This window comes from Colletes latitarsis, unplaced genomic scaffold (genome assembly GCF_051014445.1).
Source record: "Colletes latitarsis isolate SP2378_abdomen unplaced genomic scaffold, iyColLati1 scaffold0002, whole genome shotgun sequence".
NCBI classification, from domain to species: Eukaryota; Metazoa; Arthropoda; class Insecta; order Hymenoptera; family Colletidae; genus Colletes; species Colletes latitarsis.
Genome location: NW_027488365.1, coordinates 6,736,797 through 6,755,429, shown reverse-complemented (window position 1 = coordinate 6,755,429; position 18,633 = coordinate 6,736,797).

The following is an 18,633-nucleotide window of genomic DNA, read 5'->3' as shown; positions in this document are numbered from 1 at the left end:
TGACTGTTTTAGTGTGGTACCACATTACTACGTGATCCAAACCAGAAAAAACCCAGGATCTGTTCAACAAGTATGTGAAAAACGCGAAACTGTGAGCCTGATGAGGGCAAATCTTAGACCTAACCCAGACCTAAGATGCGTTATCCTCTAAAATATTTATCCAGACCAGGTTTCATTGAATGTTTCAGTGTGGTACCACTTTACTACGTGATCCAATCCAGAAATAGCCCGGGATCTAGCCATGACGTATGAGATATATGCGATAGTAAGGGCCTGAAGAGGGCAAATCCTAGACCTATCCCAGACCTAACTTGCGTTATCCTCTAAAATATTGATCGAAACCAAGTTTAATTGACTGTTTCAGCGTGGTACCACATTACTACGTGAAACAATGCAGAAACAGCCCAGGATCTAGCCATGAAGTATGAGAAATATGCGAATATATGAGCCTGATCAGGGCAAATCCTAGACGTAACCCAGACCTAACATGCGTTATCCTCTAAAATATTTATCAAGACCAGGTTTAATAGAATGTTTCAGTGTGGTACCACATTACTACGTGATCCAAACCAGAAAAAACCCAGGATCCGTTCAACAAGTATGTGAAGAATGCGAATGTATGAGTCTGATCAGTGAAAATCTCAGGCCTTACCTAGACCTAACTTGCGTTGTCCTCTAAAATATTGATGGAAACCAGGTTTCGTTGACTGTTTCAGTGTGGTACTACGTTACTACGTGATGCAATCCAGAAAAAGCCCAGGATCTAGCCATCAAGTATGAGACATATGCGAAAGAATGAGCCTGATGAGAGCAAATCCCAGACCTAACCTAGACCTAACATGTGTTATCCTCTAAAATATTGAGCGAAACCAGGTTTAATGGACGGTTTCAGTGTGGTACCACACTACTTCGTGATCCAAACCAGACAAAACCCAGGATCTGTTGAACAAGTATATGAAAAACGCGAAACTGTGAGCCTGATGAGGGCAAGTCTTAGACCTATCCCAGACCTAAGATGCGTTGTCCTCTAAAATATTTATCCAGACCAGGTTTCATTGAATGTTTCAGTGTGGTACCACTTTACTACGTGATCCAATTCAGAAATAGCCCAGGATCTAGCCTTGAAGTATGAGAAATATGCGAAAGTATGAGCCTGCTGAGGGCAAATCCTAGACCTAACCCAGACCTAACATGCGTCATCCTCTCAAATATTTATCAAGACCAGGTTTAATTGAATGTTTCAGTGTAGTACCACATTACTATGTGATCCAAACCAGAAAATAACTCAGGATCTGTTCAACGAGTATGTGAAGTGTGCGAAAGTATGAGCCTGATGAGGGCAAATCCCAGACCTATCCCAGACCTAACATGCGTTATCCTCTAAAATATTTATCAAGACCTGGTTTAATTGATTGTTTCAGTGTGGACCCACATTACTACGTGATCCAAACCAGAAAAAACCCAGGATCCGTTCAACAAGTATGTGAAGAATGCGAAAGTATGAGTCTGATGAGTGAAAATCCCAGGCCTGACCTAGACCTAACATGCGTTATCGTCTAAAATATTGAGCGAAACCAGGGTTAATGGACTGTTTCAGTGTGGTACCACACTACTACGTGATCCAAACCAGAAAAAACCCAGGATCCGTTCAACAAATATGTGAAGTGTGCGAAAATATGAGCCTGATGAGAGCAAATCCCAGACCTAACCCAGACCTAACTTGCGTTATCCTCTAAAATATTAATCGAAACCAGGTTTCATCGACTGTTTCAGTGTGGAACCACATTACTACGTGATTCAAACCAGAAAAAAACCAAGGATCTTGTCAACGAGTATGTGAAGTGTGCGAAAGTATGAGCCTGACGAGGGCAAATCCTAGACCTAACCCAGACCTAACATGCGTTATCCTCTAAAATATTTATCAAGACCAGGTTTCATCGACTGTTTCAGTGTGGTACCACACTACTACGGGATCCCAACCAGAAAACACCCAGGATCTGTTCAACAAGTATGTGAAAAACGCGAAAGTATGAGCCTGATGAGAGCAAATCCCAGAACTAACCTAGACCTAACATGAATTATTCTCTAAAATATTGGTCGAAACCAGGTTTAATTGACTGTTTCAGTGTGGTCCCACATTACTACGTGATCCAAACCAGAAAAAACCCAGGATCCGTTCAACAAGTATGTGAAAAACGCGAAACTGTGAGCCTGATGAGGGCAAATCTTAGACCTAACCCAGACCAAAGATGAGTTATCCTCTAAAATATTTCTCCAGACTAGGTTTCGTTGAATGTTTCTGTGTGGTACCACTTTACTACGTGATCCAATCCAGAAATAGCCCAGGATCTAGCCATGAAGTATGAGAAATATGCGAAAGTATGAGCCTGATGAGGGCAAATCCTATACCTAATCCAGACCTAACATGCGTTATCCTCTAAAATATTGATCAAGACCAGGTTTAAATGAATGTTTCAGTGTGGTACCACATTACTACGTGAACAAAACCAGAAAAAAACCCCGGATCTGATCAACGAGTATGTGAAGTGTGCGAAAGTATGAGTCTGATGAGGGCAAATCAGACCTATCCCAGACCTCACTTGCGATATCCTGTAAAATATTGATCGAAACCAGGTTTAATTGACAGTTTTAGTGTGGTACCACTTTACTACGTGATCCAAAGCAGAAAAAACCCACGATCAGGTCAGCATGCATGTTAAAACTGCGTAAGTATGAGCCTGATGATGGCAAATCCCACACCTATCTCAGACCTAACATGCGTTATCCTCTAAAATATTTATCAAGACCAGGTTTAATTGAATGTTTCAGTGTGGTACCACATTACTACGTGATGCAATCCAGAAAAAGCCTAGGATCTAGCCATCAAGTATAAGAAATATGCGAAAGAATGAGCCTGATGAGGGCAAATCCTAGACCTAACCCAGACCTAACATGCGTTATCCTCTGAAATATTGATCGCAACCAGGTTTAATGGACTGTTTCTGTGTGGTACCGCACTACTACGTGATCCAAACCAGAAAATAACCCAGGATCTGTTCAACGAGTATGTGAAGGGTGCGAAGGTATGAGTCTGATGAGGTCAAATCCCAGACCTATCCCAGACCTAACTTGCGTTATCCTCTAAAATATTGATCGAAACAAGGTTTAATCGACTGTTTCAGAGTGGTACCACATTACTACGTGATCCAAACCAGAAAAAACCCAGGATCAGTTCAACAAGTACGTGAAAAACGCGAATGTATGAGCCTGATTAGGGCGAATCCCAGACCTATCCCAGACCTAACTTGCGTTATCCTCTAAAATATTGAGCGATACCAGGTTTAATGGACTGTTTCAGTGTGGTACCACATTACTACGTGATACAATCCTGAAACAGCCCAGGATCTAGCCATGAAGTATGAGAAATATGCGAAAGGATGAGTCTGATGAGGGCAAATCCCAGACCTATCCCAGACCTAACATGCGTTATCCTCTAACATATTTATCAAGACCAGGTTTAATTGAATGTTTCAGTGTGATACCACATTACTACGTGATCCAAAGCAGAAAAAACCCTCGATCAGGTCAACATGTATGTTAAAACTGCGAAAGTATGACCCTGATGAGTGCAAATCCCAGGCCTAACCTAGACCTAACTTGCGTTATCCTCTAAAATATTGATCGAAACCAGGTTTAATTGACTGTTTCAGTGTGGTACCACATTACTACGTCATACAATCCAGAAAAAGCCCGGGATCTAGCCATCAAGTATGAGAAATATGCGAAAGAATGAGTCTGATGAGGGCAAATCCCAGACCTATCCCAGACCTAACATGCGTTATCCTCTAAAATATTTATCAAGACCAGGTTTAATTGATTGTTTCAGTGTGGACCCACATTACTACGTGATCCAAATCAGAAAAAACCCAGGATCCGTTCAACAAGTATGTGAAGAATGCGAAAGTATGAGTCTGATGAGTGAAAATCCCAGGCCTAACATAGACCTAACATGCGTTATCCTCAAAAATATTGATCGAAACCTGGTTTAATCGACTGTTTCAGTGTGGTACCACATTACTATGTGATCCAAACCAGAAAATAACCCAGGATCTGTTCAACGAGTATGTGAAGTGTGCGAAAGTATAAGTCTGATGAGGTCAAATCCCAGACCAATCCCAGACTTAACTTGCGTTATCCTCTAAAATATTGATCGAAACCAGGTTTAATCGACTGTTTCAGTGTGGTACCACATTACTACGTGATCCAAACGAGAAAAAACCCAGGATCAGTTCAACAAGTATAAGAAGGATGCGAAAGTATGAGTCTGATGAGTGAAAATCCCAGGGCTAACTTAGACCTAACATGCGTTATCCTCTAAAATATTGATCCAAACCAGGTTTAATGGACTGCTTCAGTGTGGTACCACATTACTACGTGATACAAACCAGAAAAAACCCAGGATCCGTTCAACAAGTATGTGAGGAATGCGAATGTATGAGTCTGATGAGGGCAAATCCCAGACCTATCCCAGACCTAACTTGCGTTATCCTCTAAAATATTTATCAAGACCAGGTTTAATTGATTGTTTCAGTGTGGGCCCACATTACTACGTGATCCAAACCAGAAAAAACCCAGGATCCGTTCAACAAGTATGTGAAGAATGCGAAAGTATGAGTCTGATGAGTGAAAAAACCAGGCCTGACCTAGACCTAACATGCGTTATCCTCTAAAATATTGAGCGAAACCAGGTTTAATGGACTGTTTCAGTGTGGTACCACACTACTACGGGATCCAAACCAGAAAAAACCCAGGATGTGTTGAACAAGTATGTGAAAAACGCGACAGTATGAGCCTGATGAGGGCAAATCCCAGACCTATCCCAGACCTAACTTGCGTTGTCCTCTAAAATATTGATGGAAACCAGGTTTAATTGACTGTTTCAGTGTTGTACTTCATTACTACGTGATGCAATCCAGAAAAAGCTCAGGAACTAGCCATCAAGTATGAGAAATATGCGAAAGAATGAGCCTGATGAGAGCAAATCCCAGACCTATCCCAAATCTAACTTGCGTTATCCTCCAAAATATTGATCGAAACCAGGTTTAATTGACTGTTTTAGTGTGGTACCACATTACTACGTGATCCAAACCAGAAAAAACCCAGGATCTGTTCAACAAGTATGTGAAAAACGCGAAACTGTGAGCCTGATGAGGGCAAATCTTAGACCTAACCCAGACCTAAGATGCGTTATCCTCTAAAATATTTATCCAGACCAGGTTTCATTGAATGTTTCAGTATGGTACCACTTTACTACGTGAAACAATGCAGAAACAGCCCAGGATCTAGCCATGAAGTATGAGAAATATGCGAAAATATGAGCCTGATCAGGGCAAATCCTAGACGTAACCCAGACCTAACATGCGTTATCCTCTAAAATATTGATCGAAACCAGGTTTAATTGACTGTTTCAGCGTGGTACCACATTACTACGTGAAACAATGCAGAAACAGCCCAGGATCTAGCCATGAAGTATGAGAAATATGCGAAAATATGAGCCTGATCAGGGCAAATCCTAGACGTAACCCAGACCTAACATGCGTTATCCTCTAAAATATTTATCAAGACCAGGTTTAATAGAATGTTTCAGTGTGGTACCACATTACTACGTGATCCAAACCAGAAAAAACCCAGGATCTGTTCAACAAGTATATGAAAAACGCGAAACTGTGAGCCTGATGAGGGCAAGTCTTAGACCTATCCCAGACCTAAGATGCGTTGTCCTCTAAAATATTTATCCAGACCAGGTTTCATTGAATGTTTCAGTGTGGTACCACTTTACTACGTGATCCAATTCAGAAATAGCCCAGGATCTAGCCTTGAAGTATGAGAAATATGCGAAAGTATGAGCCTGCTGAGGGCAAATCCTAGACCTAACCCAGACCTAACATGCGTCATCCTCTCAAATATTTATCAAGACCAGGTTTAATTGAATGTTTCAGTGTGGTACCACATTACTATGTGATCCAAACCAGAAAATAAGGCAGGATCTGTTCAACGAGTATGTGAAGTGTGCGAAAGTATGAGCCTGATGAGAGGAAATCCCAGACCTAACCCAGACCTAACATGAATTATTCTCTAAAATATTGGTCGAAACCGGGTTTAATTGACTGTTTCAGTGTGGTCCCACATTACTACGTGACCCAAACCAGAAAAAACCCAGGATCCGTTCAACAAGTATGTGAAGAATGCGAATGTATGAGTCTGATCAGTGAAAATCTCAGGCCTTACCTAGACCTAACTTGCGTTGTCCTCTAAAATATTGATGGAAACCAGGTTTCGTTGACTGTTTCAGTGTGGTACTACGTTACTACGTGATGCAATCCAGAAAAAGCCCAGGAACTAGCCATCAAGTATGAGACATATGCGAAAGAATGAGCCTGATGAGAGCAAATCCCAGACCTAACCTAGACCTAACATGTGTTATCCTCTAAAATATTGAGCGAAACCAGGTTTAATGGACGGTTTCAGTGTGGTACCACACTACTTCGTGATCCAAACCAGAAAAAACCCAGGATCTGTTCAACAAGTATATGAAAAACGCGAAACTGTGAGCCTGATGAGGGCAAATCCTAGACCTAACCCAGACCTAACATGCGTCATCCTCTAAAATATTTATCAAGACCAGGTTTAATTGAATGTTTCAGTGTGGTACCACATTACTATGTGATCCAAACCAGAAAATAACGCAGGATCTGTTCAACGAGTATGTGAAGTGTGCGAAAGTATGAGCCTGATGAGGGCAAATCCCAGACCTATCCCAGACCTAACTTGCGTTATCCTCTAAAATATTAATCGAAACCAGGTTTCATCGACTGTTTCAGTGTGGAACCACATTACTACGTGATTCAAACCAGAAAAAAACCCAGGATCTTGTCAACGAGTATGTGAAGTGTGCGAAAGTATGAGCCTGACGAGGGCAAATCCTAGACCTAACCCAGACCTAACATGCGTTATCCTCTAAAATATTTATCAAGACCAGGTTTAATTGATTGTTTCAGTGTGGTCCCACATTACTACGTGATCCAAACCAGAAAAAACCCAGGATCCGTTCAACAAGTATGTGAAGAATGCGAAAGTATGAGTCTGATGAGTGAAAATCCCAGGCCTGACCTAGACCTAACATGCGTTATCCTCTAAAATATTGAGCGAAACCAGGTTTAATGGACTGTTTCAGTGTGGTACCACACTACTACGGGATCCCAACCAGAAAACACCCAGGATCTGTTCAACAAGTATGTGAAAAACGCGAAAGTATGAGCCTGATGAGAGCAAATCCCAGACCTAACCTAGACCTAACATGTGTTATCCTCTAAAATATTGAGCGAAACCAGGTTTAATGGACGGTTTCAGTGTGGTACCACACTACTTCGTGATCCAAACCAGAAAAAACCCAGGATCTGTTCAACAAGTATATGAAAAACGCGAAACTGTGAGCCTGATGAGGGCAAATCCTAGACCTAACCCAGACCTAACATGCGTCATCCTCTAAAATATTTATCAAGACCAGGTTTAATTGAATGTTTCAGTGTGGTACCACATTACTATGTGATCCAAACCAGAAAATAACGCAGGATCTGTTCAACGAGTATGTGAAGTGTGCGAAAGTATGAGCCTGATGAGGGCAAATCCCAGACCTATCCCAGACCTAACATGCGTTATCCTCTAAAATATTTATCAAGACCTGGTTTAATTGATTGTTTCAGTGTGGACCCACATTACTACGTGATCCAAACCAGAAAAAACCCAGGATCCGTTCAACAAGTATGTGAAGAATGCGAAAGTATGAGTCTGATGAGTGAAAATCCCAGGCCTGACCTAGACCTAACATGCGTTATCGTCTAAAATATTGAGCGAAACCAGGGTTAATGGACTGTTTCAGTGTGATACCACACTACTACGTGATCCAAACCAGAAAAAACCCAGGATCCGTTCAACAAGTATGTGAAGTGTGCGAAAGTATGAGCCTGATGAGAGCAAATCCCAGACCTAACCCAGACCTAACATGAATTATTCTCTAAAATATTGGTCGAAACCAGGTTTAATTGACTGTTTCAGTGTGGTCCCACATTACTACGTGACCCAAACCAGAAAAAACCCAGGATCCGTTCAACAAGTATGTGAAGAATGCGAAAGTATGAGTCTGATGAGTGAAAAAACCAGGCCTGACCTAGACCTAACATGCGTTATCCTCTAAAATATTGAGCGAAACCAGGTTTAATGGACTGTTTCAGTGTGGTACCACACTACTACGGGATCCAAACCAGAAAAAACCCGCGATCTGTTCAACTAGTATGTGAAAAACGCGAAAGTATGAGCCTGATGAGGGCAAATCCCAGACCTATCCCAGACCTAACTTGCGTTATCCTCTAAAATATTAATCGAAACCAGGTTTCATCGACTGTTTCAGTGTGGAACCACATTACTACGTGATTCAAACCAGAAAAAAACCCAGGATCTTGTCAACGAGTATGTGAAGTGTGCGAAAGTATGAGCCTGACGAGGGCAAATCCTAGACCTAACCCAGACCTAACATGCGTTATCCTCTAAAATATTTATCAAGACCAGGTTTAATTGATTGTTTCAGTGTGGTCCCACATTACTACGTGATCCAAACCAGAAAAAACCCAGGATCCGTTCAACAAGTATGTGAAGAATGCGAAAGTATGAGTCTGATGAGTGAAAATCCCAGGCCTGACCTAGACCTAACATGCGTTATCCTCTAAAATATTGAGCGAAACCAGGTTTAATGGACTGTTTCAGTGTGGTACCACACTACTACGGGATCCCAACCAGAAAACACCCAGGATCTGTTCAACAAGTATGTGAAAAACGCGAAAGTATGAGCCTGATGAGAGCAAATCCCAGACCTAACCTAGACCTAACATGTGTTATCCTCTAAAATATTGAGCGAAACCAGGTTTAATGGACGGTTTCAGTGTGGTACCACACTACTTCGTGATCCAAACCAGAAAAAACCCAGGATCTGTTCAACAAGTATATGAAAAACGCGAAACTGTGAGCCTGATGAGGGAAAATCCTAGACCTAACCCAGACCTAACATGCGTCATCCTCTAAAATATTTATCAAGACCAGGTTTAATTGAATGTTTCAGTGTGGTACCACATTACTATGTGATCCAAACCAGAAAATAACGCAGGATCTGTTCAACGAGTATGTGAAGTGTGCGAAAGTATGAGCCTGATGAGGGCAAATCCCAGACCTATCCCAGACCTAACATGCGTTATCCTCTAAAATATTTATCAAGACCTGGTTTAATTGATTGTTTCAGTGTGGACCCACATTACTACGTGATCCAAACCAGAAAAAACCCAGGATCCGTTCAACAAGTATGTGAAGAATGCGAAAGTATGAGTCTGATGAGTGAAAATCCCAGGCCTGACCTAGACCTAACATGCGTTATCGTCTAAAATATTGAGCGAAACCAGGGTTAATGGACTGTTTCAGTGTGGTACCACACTACTACGTGATCCAAACCAGAAAAAACCCAGGATCCGTTCAACAAGTATGTGAAGTGTGCGAAAGTATGAGCCTGATGAGAGCAAATCCCAGACCTAACCCAGACCTAACATGAATTATTCTCTAAAATATTGGTCGAAACCAGGTTTAATTGACTGTTTCAGTGTGGTCCCACATTACTACGTGACCCAAACCAGAAAAAACCCAGGATCCGTTCAACAAGTATGTGAAGAATGCGAAAGTATGAGTCTGATGAGTGAAAAAACCAGGCCTGACCTAGACCTAACATGCGCTATCCTCTAAAATATTGAGCGAAACCAGGTTTAATGGACTGTTTCAGTGTGGTACCACACTACTACGGGATCCAAACCAGAAAAAACCCGCGATCTGTTCAACTAGTATGTGAAAAACGCGAAAGTATGAGCCTGATGAGGGCAAATCCCAGACCTATCCCAGACCTAACTTGCGTTATCCTCTAAAATATTAATCGAAACCAGGTTTCATCGACTGTTTCAGTGTGGAACCACATTACTACGTGATTCAAACCAGAAAAAAACCCAGGATCTTGTCAACGAGTATGTGAAGTGTGCGAAAGTATGAGCCTGACGAGGGCAAATCCTAGACCTAACCCAGACCTAACATGCGTTATCCTCTAAAATATTTATCAAGACCAGGTTTAATTGATTGTTTCAGTGTGATCCCACATTACTACGTGATCCAAACCAGAAAAAACCCAGGATCCGTTCAACAAGTATGTGAAGAATGCGAAAGTATGAGTCTGATGAGTGAAAATCCCAGGCCTGACCTAGACCTAACATGCGTTATCCTCTAAAATATTGAGCGAAACCAGGTTTAATGGACTGTTTCAGTGTGGTACCACACTACTACGGGATCCAAACCAGAAAAAACCCGCGATCTGTTCAACTAGTATGTGAAAAACGCGAAAGTATGAGCCTGATGAGGGCAAATCCCAGACCTATCCCAGACCTAACTTGCGTTATCCTCTAAAATATTAATCGAAACCAGGTTTCATCGACTGTTTCAGTGTGGAACCACATTACTACGTGATTCAAACCAGAAAAAAACCCAGGATCTTGTCAACGAGTATGTGAAGTGTGCGAAAGTATGAGCCTGACGAGGGCAAATCCTAGACCTAACCCAGACCTAACATGCGTTATCCTCTAAAATATTTATCAAGACCAGGTTTAATTGATTGTTTCAGTGTGGTCCCACATTACTACGTGATCCAAACCAGAAAAAACCCAGGATCCGTTCAACAAGTATGTGAAGAATGCGAAAGTATGAGTCTGATGAGTGAAAATCCCAGGCCTGACCTAGACCTAACATGCGTTATCCTCTAAAATATTGAGCGAAACCAGGTTTAATGGACTGTTTCAGTGTGGTACCACACTACTACGGGATCCCAACCAGAAAACACCCAGGATCTGTTCAACAAGTATGTGAAAAACGCGAAAGTATGAGCCTGATGAGAGCAAATCCCAGACCTAACCTAGACCTAACATGTGTTATCCTCTAAAATATTGAGCGAAACCAGGTTTAATGGACGGTTTCAGTGTGGTACCACACTACTTCGTGATCCAAACCAGAAAAAACCCAGGATCTGTTCAACAAGTATATGAAAAACGCGAAACTGTGAGCCTGATGAGGGCAAATCCTAGACCTAACCCAGACCTAACATGCGTCATCCTCTAAAATATTTATCAAGACCAGGTTTAATTGAATGTTTCAGTGTGGTACCACATTACTATGTGATCCAAACCAGAAAATAACGCAGGATCTGTTCAACGAGTATGTGAAGTGTGCGAAAGTATGAGCCTGATGAGGGCAAATCCCAGACCTATCCCAGACCTAACATGCGTTATCCTCTAAAATATTTATCAAGACCTGGTTTAATTGATTGTTTCAGTGTGGACCCACATTACTACGTGATCCAAACCAGAAAAAACCCAGGATCCGTTCAACAAGTATGTGAAGAATGCGAAAGTATGAGTCTGATGAGTGAAAATCCCAGGCCTGACCTAGACCTAACATGCGTTATCGTCTAAAATATTGAGCGAAACCAGGGTTAATGGACTGTTTCAGTGTGGTACCACACTACTACGTGATCCAAACCAGAAAAAACCCAGGATCCGTTCAACAAGTATGTGAAGTGTGCGAAAGTATGAGCCTGATGAGAGCAAATCCCAGACCTAACCCAGACCTAACATGAATTATTCTCTAAAATATTGGTCGAAACCAGGTTTAATTGACTGTTTCAGTGTGGTCCCACATTACTACGTGACCCAAACCAGAAAAAACCCAGGATCCGTTCAACAAGTATGTGAAGAATGCGAAAGTATGAGTCTGATGAGTGAAAAAACCAGGCCTGACCTAGACCTAACATGCGCTATCCTCTAAAATATTGAGCGAAACCAGGTTTAATGGACTGTTTCAGTGTGGTACCACACTACTACGGGATCCAAACCAGAAAAAACCCGCGATCTGTTCAACTAGTATGTGAAAAACGCGAAAGTATGAGCCTGATGAGGGCAAATCCCAGACCTATCCCAGACCTAACTTGCGTTATCCTCTAAAATATTAATCGAAACCAGGTTTCATCGACTGTTTCAGTGTGGAACCACATTACTACGTGATTCAAACCAGAAAAAAACCCAGGATCTTGTCAACGAGTATGTGAAGTGTGCGAAAGTATGAGCCTGACGAGGGCAAATCCTAGACCTAACCCAGACCTAACATGCGTTATCCTCTAAAATATTTATCAAGACCAGGTTTAATTGATTGTTTCAGTGTGGTCCCACATTACTACGTGATCCAAACCAGAAAAAACCCAGGATCCGTTCAACAAGTATGTGAAGAATGCGAAAGTATGAGTCTGATGAGTGAAAATCCCAGGCCTGACCTAGACCTAACATGCGTTATCCTCTAAAATATTGAGCGAAACCAGGTTTAATGGACTGTTTCAGTGTGGTACCACACTACTACGGGATCCCAACCAGAAAACACCCAGGATCTGTTCAACAAGTATGTGAAAAACGCGAAAGTATGAGCCTGATGAGAGCAAATCCCAGACCTAACCTAGACCTAACATGTGTTATCCTCTAAAATATTGAGCGAAACCAGGTTTAATGGACGGTTTCAGTGTGGTACCACACTACTTCGTGATCCAAACCAGAAAAAACCCAGGATCTGTTCAACAAGTATATGAAAAACGCGAAACTGTGAGCCTGATGAGGGCAAATCCTAGACCTAACCCAGACCTAACATGCGTCATCCTCTAAAATATTTATCAAGACCAGGTTTAATTGATTGTTTCAGTGTGGTCCCACATTACTACGTGATCCAAACCAGAAAAAACCCAGGATCCGTTCAACAAGTATGTGAAGAATGCGAAAGTATGAGTCTGATGAGTGAAAATCCCAGGCCTGACCTAGACCTAACATGCGTTATCCTCTAAAATATTGAGCGAAACCAGGTTTAATGGACTGTTTCAGTGTGGTACCACACTACTACGGGATCCCAACCAGAAAACACCCAGGATCTGTTCAACAAGTATGTGAAAAACGCGAAAGTATGAGCCTGATGAGAGCAAATCCCAGACCTAACCTAGACCTAACATGTGTTATCCTCTAAAATATTGAGCGAAACCAGGTTTAATGGACGGTTTCAGTGTGGTACCACACTACTTCGTGATCCAAACCAGAAAAAACCCAGGATCTGTTCAACAAGTATATGAAAAACGCGAAACTGTGAGCCTGATGAGGGCAAATCCTAGACCTAACCCAGACCTAACATGCGTCATCCTCTAAAATATTTATCAAGACCAGGTTTAATTGAATGTTTCAGTGTGGTACCACATTACTATGTGATCCAAACCAGAAAATAACGCAGGATCTGTTCAACGAGTATGTGAAGTGTGCGAAAGTATGAGCCTGATGAGGGCAAATCCCAGACCTATCCCAGACCTAACATGCGTTATCCTCTAAAATATTTATCAAGACCTGGTTTAATTGATTGTTTCAGTGTGGACCCACATTACTACGTGATCCAAACCAGAAAAAACCCAGGATCCGTTCAACAAGTATGTGAAGAATGCCAAAGTATGAGTCTGATGAGTGAAAATCCCAGACCTAACCTAGACCTAACATGAATTATTCTCTAAAATATTGATCGAAACCAGGTTTAGTTGACTGTTTCAGTGTGGTCCCACATTGCTACGTGATCCAACCCAGAAAAAACCCAGGATCCGTTCAACAAATATGTGAAGAATGCGAAAGTATGAGTCTGATGAGTGAAAATCCCAGACCTAACCTAGACCTAACATGAATTATTCTCTAAAATATTGATCGAAACCAGGTTTAATTGACTGTTTCAGTGTGGTACCACATTACTACGTGATCCAAACCAGAAAAAACCCAGGATCCGTTCAACAAGTATGTGAAGTGTGCGAAAGTATGAGCCTGATGAGAGCAAATCCCAGACCTAACCCAGACCTAACATGAATTATTCTCTAAAATATTGGTCGAAACCAGGTTTAATTGACTGTTTCAGTGTGGTCCCACATTACTACGTGACCCAAACCAGAAAAAACCCAGGATCCGTTCAACAAGTATGTGAAGAATGCGAAAGTATGAGTCTGATGAGTGAAAAAACCAGGCCTGACCTAGACCTAACATGCGCTATCCTCTAAAATATTGAGCGAAACCAGGTTTAATGGACTGTTTCAGTGTGGTACCACACTACTACGGGATCCAAACCAGAAAAAACCCGCGATCTGTTCAACTAGTATGTGAAAAACGCGAAAGTATGAGCCTGATGAGGGCAAATCCCAGACCTATCCCAGACCTAACTTGCGTTATCCTCTAAAATATTAATCGAAACCAGGTTTCATCGACTGTTTCAGTGTGGAACCACATTACTACGTGATTCAAACCAGAAAAAAACCCAGGATCTTGTCAACGAGTATGTGAAGTGTGCGAAAGTATGAGCCTGACGAGGGCAAATCCTAGACCTAACCCAGACCTAACATGCGTTATCCTCTAAAATATTTATCAAGACCAGGTTTAATTGATTGTTTCAGTGTGGTCCCACATTACTACGTGATCCAAACCAGAAAAAACCCAGGATCCGTTCAACAAGTATGTGAAGAATGCGAAAGTATGAGTCTGATGAGTGAAAATCCCAGGCCTGACCTAGACCTAACATGCGTTATCCTCTAAAATATTGAGCGAAACCAGGTTTAATGGACTGTTTCAGTGTGGTACCACACTACTACGGGATCCCAACCAGAAAACACCCAGGATCTGTTCAACAAGTATGTGAAAAACGCGAAACTGTGAGCCTGATGAGGGCAAATCTTAGACCTAACCCAGACCAAAGATGAGTTATCCTCTAAAATATTTCTCCAGACCAGGTTTCGTTGAATGTTTCAGTGCGGTACCACTTTACTACGTGATCCAATCCAGAAATAGCCCAGGATCTAGCCATGAAGTATGAGAAATATGCGAAAGTATGAGCCTGATGAGGGCAAATCCTATACCTAACCCAGACCTAACATGCGTTATCCTCTAAAATATTTATCAAGACCAGGTTTAAATGAATGTTTCAGTGTGGTACCACATTACTGCGTGAACAAAACCAGAAAAAAACCCCGGATCTGATCAACGAGTATGTGAAGTGTGCGAAAGTATGAGTCTGATGAGGGCAAATCAGACCTATCCCAGACCTCACTTGCGATATCCTGTAAAATATTGATCGAAACCAGGTTTAATTGACAGTTTTAGTGTGGTACCACTTTACTACGTGATCCAAAGCAGAAAAAACCCTCGATCAGGTCAGCATGCATGTTAAAACTGCGAAAGTATGAGCCTGATGATGGCAAATCCCACACCTATCTCAGACCTAACATGCGTTATCCTCTAAAATATTTATCAAGACCAGGTTTAATTGAATGTTTCAGCGTGGTACCACATTACTACGTGATGCAATCCAGAAAAAGCCTAGGATCTAGCCATCAAGTATAAGAAATATGCGAAAGAATGAGCCTGATGAGGGCAAATCCTAGACCTAACCCAGACCTAACATGCGTTATCCTCTAAAATATTGATCGCAACCAGGTTTAATGGACTGTTTCTGTGTGGTACCGCACTACTACGTGATCCAAACCAGAAAATAACCCAGGATCTGTTCAACGAGTATGTGAAGGGTGCGAAGGTATGAGTCTGATGAGGTCAAATCCCAGACCTATCCCAGACCTAACTTGCGTTATCCTCTAAAATATTGATCGAAACAAGGTTTAATCGACTGTTTCAGAGTGGTACCACATTACTACGTGATCCAAACCAGAAAAAACCCAGGATCAGTTCAACAAGTACGTGAAAAACGCGAATGTATGAGCCTGATTAGGGCGAATCCCAGACCTATCCCAGACCTAACTTGCGTTATCCTCTAAAATATTGAGCGATACCAGGTTTAATGGACTGTTTCAGTGTGGTACCACATTACTACGTGATACAATCCAGAAACAGCCCAGGATCTAGCCATGAAGTATGAGAAATATGCGAAAGGATGAGCCTGATGAGTGCAAATCCTAGACCTAACCCAAACCTAACATGCGTTATCCTCTAACATATTTATCAAGACCAGGTTTAATTGAATGTTTCAGTGTGGTACCACATTACTTCGTGATCCAATCCAGAAATAGCCCAGGATCTGATCAACGAGTATGTCAAGTGTGCGACAGTATGACCCTGATGAGGGCTAATCCCAGACCTATCCCAGACCTAACATGCGTTATCCTCTAAAATATTGATCGAAACCAGGTTTAATTGATTGTTTTAGTGTGGTACCACTTTACTACGTGATCCAAACGGAAAAAACCCAGGATCCGTTCAACAAGTATGTGAAGAATGCCAAAGTATGAGTCTGATGAGTGAAAATCCCAGACCTAACCTAGACCTAACATGAATTATTCTCTAAAATATTGATCGAAACCAGGTTTAGTTGACTGTTTCAGTGTGGTCCCACATTGCTACGTGATCCAAACCAGAAAAAACCCAGGATCCGTTCAACAAATATGTGAAGAATGCGAAAGTATGAGTCTGATGAGTGAAAATCCCAGACCTAACCTAGACCTAACATGAATTATTCTCTAAAATATTGATCGAAACCAGGTTTAATTGACTGTTTCAGTGTGGTACCACATTACTACGTGATCCAATCCAGAAATAGCCGAGGATCTAGCCATGAAGTATGAGAAATATGCGAAAGTAAGAGCCTGATGAGGGCAAATCCTAGACCTATCCCAGACCTAACTTGCGTTATCCTCTAAAATATTGATCGAAATCAGGTTTAATTGACTGTTTCAGCGTGGTACCACATTACTCCGTGATACAATCCAGAAACAGCCGAGGATCTAGCCATGAAGTATGAGCAATATGCGAAAGTATGAGCCCGATGAGGGCAAATACTAGACCTAACCCAGTCCTAACATGCGTTATTCTCTAAAATATTTATCAAGACCAGGTTTAATTGAATGTTTCAGTGTGGTACCACATTACTACGTGATCCAAACCAGAAAAAACCCTGGATCTGTTCAACAAGTATGTGAAAAACGCGAAACTGTGAGCCTGATGAGGGCAAATCTTAGACCTAACCTTGACCTAACATGCGTTATCCTCTAAAATATTTATCCAGACCAGGTTTCATTGAATGTTTCAGTGTGGTACCACTTTACTACGTGATCCAATCCAGAAATAGCCCAGGATCTAGCCATGAAGTATGAGAAATATGCGAAAGTATGAGCCCGATGATGGCAAATACTAGACCTAACCCAGTCCTAACATGCGTTATTCTCTAAAATATTTATCAAGACCAGGTTTAATTGAATGTTTCAGTGTGGTACCACATTACTACGTGATCCAAACCAGAAAAAACCGAGGATCCGTACAACAAGTATGTGAAGAATGCGAAAGTATGAGTCTGATCAGTGAAAATCTTGCGTTGTCTTCTAAAATATTGATGGAAACCTGGTTTCATTGACTGTTACAGTGTGGTACTACATTACTACGTGATGCAATCTAGAAAAAGCCCAGGATCTAGCCATCAAGTATGAGAAATATGCGAAAGAATGAGCCTGATGAGAGCAAATCCCAGACCTAACCTAGACCTAACATGAATTATTCTCTAAAATATTGATCGAAACCAGGTTTAATTGACTGTTTCAGTGTGGTCCCACATTACTACGTGATGCAATCTAGAAAAAACCCAGGATCCGTTCAACAAGTATGTGAAGAATGCGAAAGTATGAGTCTGGTGAGTGAAAAACCCAGGCCTAACTTAGACCTAACATGAATTATTCTCTAAAATATTGATCAAAACCAGATTTAATTGACAGTTTCAGTGTGGTCCCACATTACTAAGTGATCCAAACCAGAAAAAACCCTCGATCTGGTCAACATGCATGTTAAAACAGCGAAAGTATGACCCTGATGAGGGCAAATCACAGACCTAACCCAGACCTAACATGCGTTATCCTCTAAAATATTTATCAAGACCAGGTTTAATTTAATGTTTCAGTGTGGTACCACATTACTACGTGATCCAAACCAGAAAAAACCCTGGATCTGTTCAACAAGTACGTGAAAAACGCGAAACTGTGAGCCTGATGAGGGCAAATCTTAGACCTAACCTTGACCTAACATGCGTTATCCTCTAAAATATTTATTCAGACCAGGTTTCATTGAATGTTTCAGTGTGGTACCACTTTACTACGTGATCCAATCCAGAAATAGCCCAGGATCTAGCCATGAAGTATGAGAAATATGCGAAAGTATGAGCCCGATGAGGGCAAATCCTAGACCTAACCCAGTCCTAACATGCGTTATTCTCTAAAATATTTATCAAGACCAGGTTTAATTGAATGTTTCAGTGTGGTACCACACTACTACGTGATCCAAACCAGAAAAAACCCGGGATCTGTTCAACAAGTGTGTGAAAAACGCGAAAGTATGAGTCTGATGAGGGCAAATCCTAGACATAACCCAGACCTAACATGCGTTATCCTCTAAAATATTTATC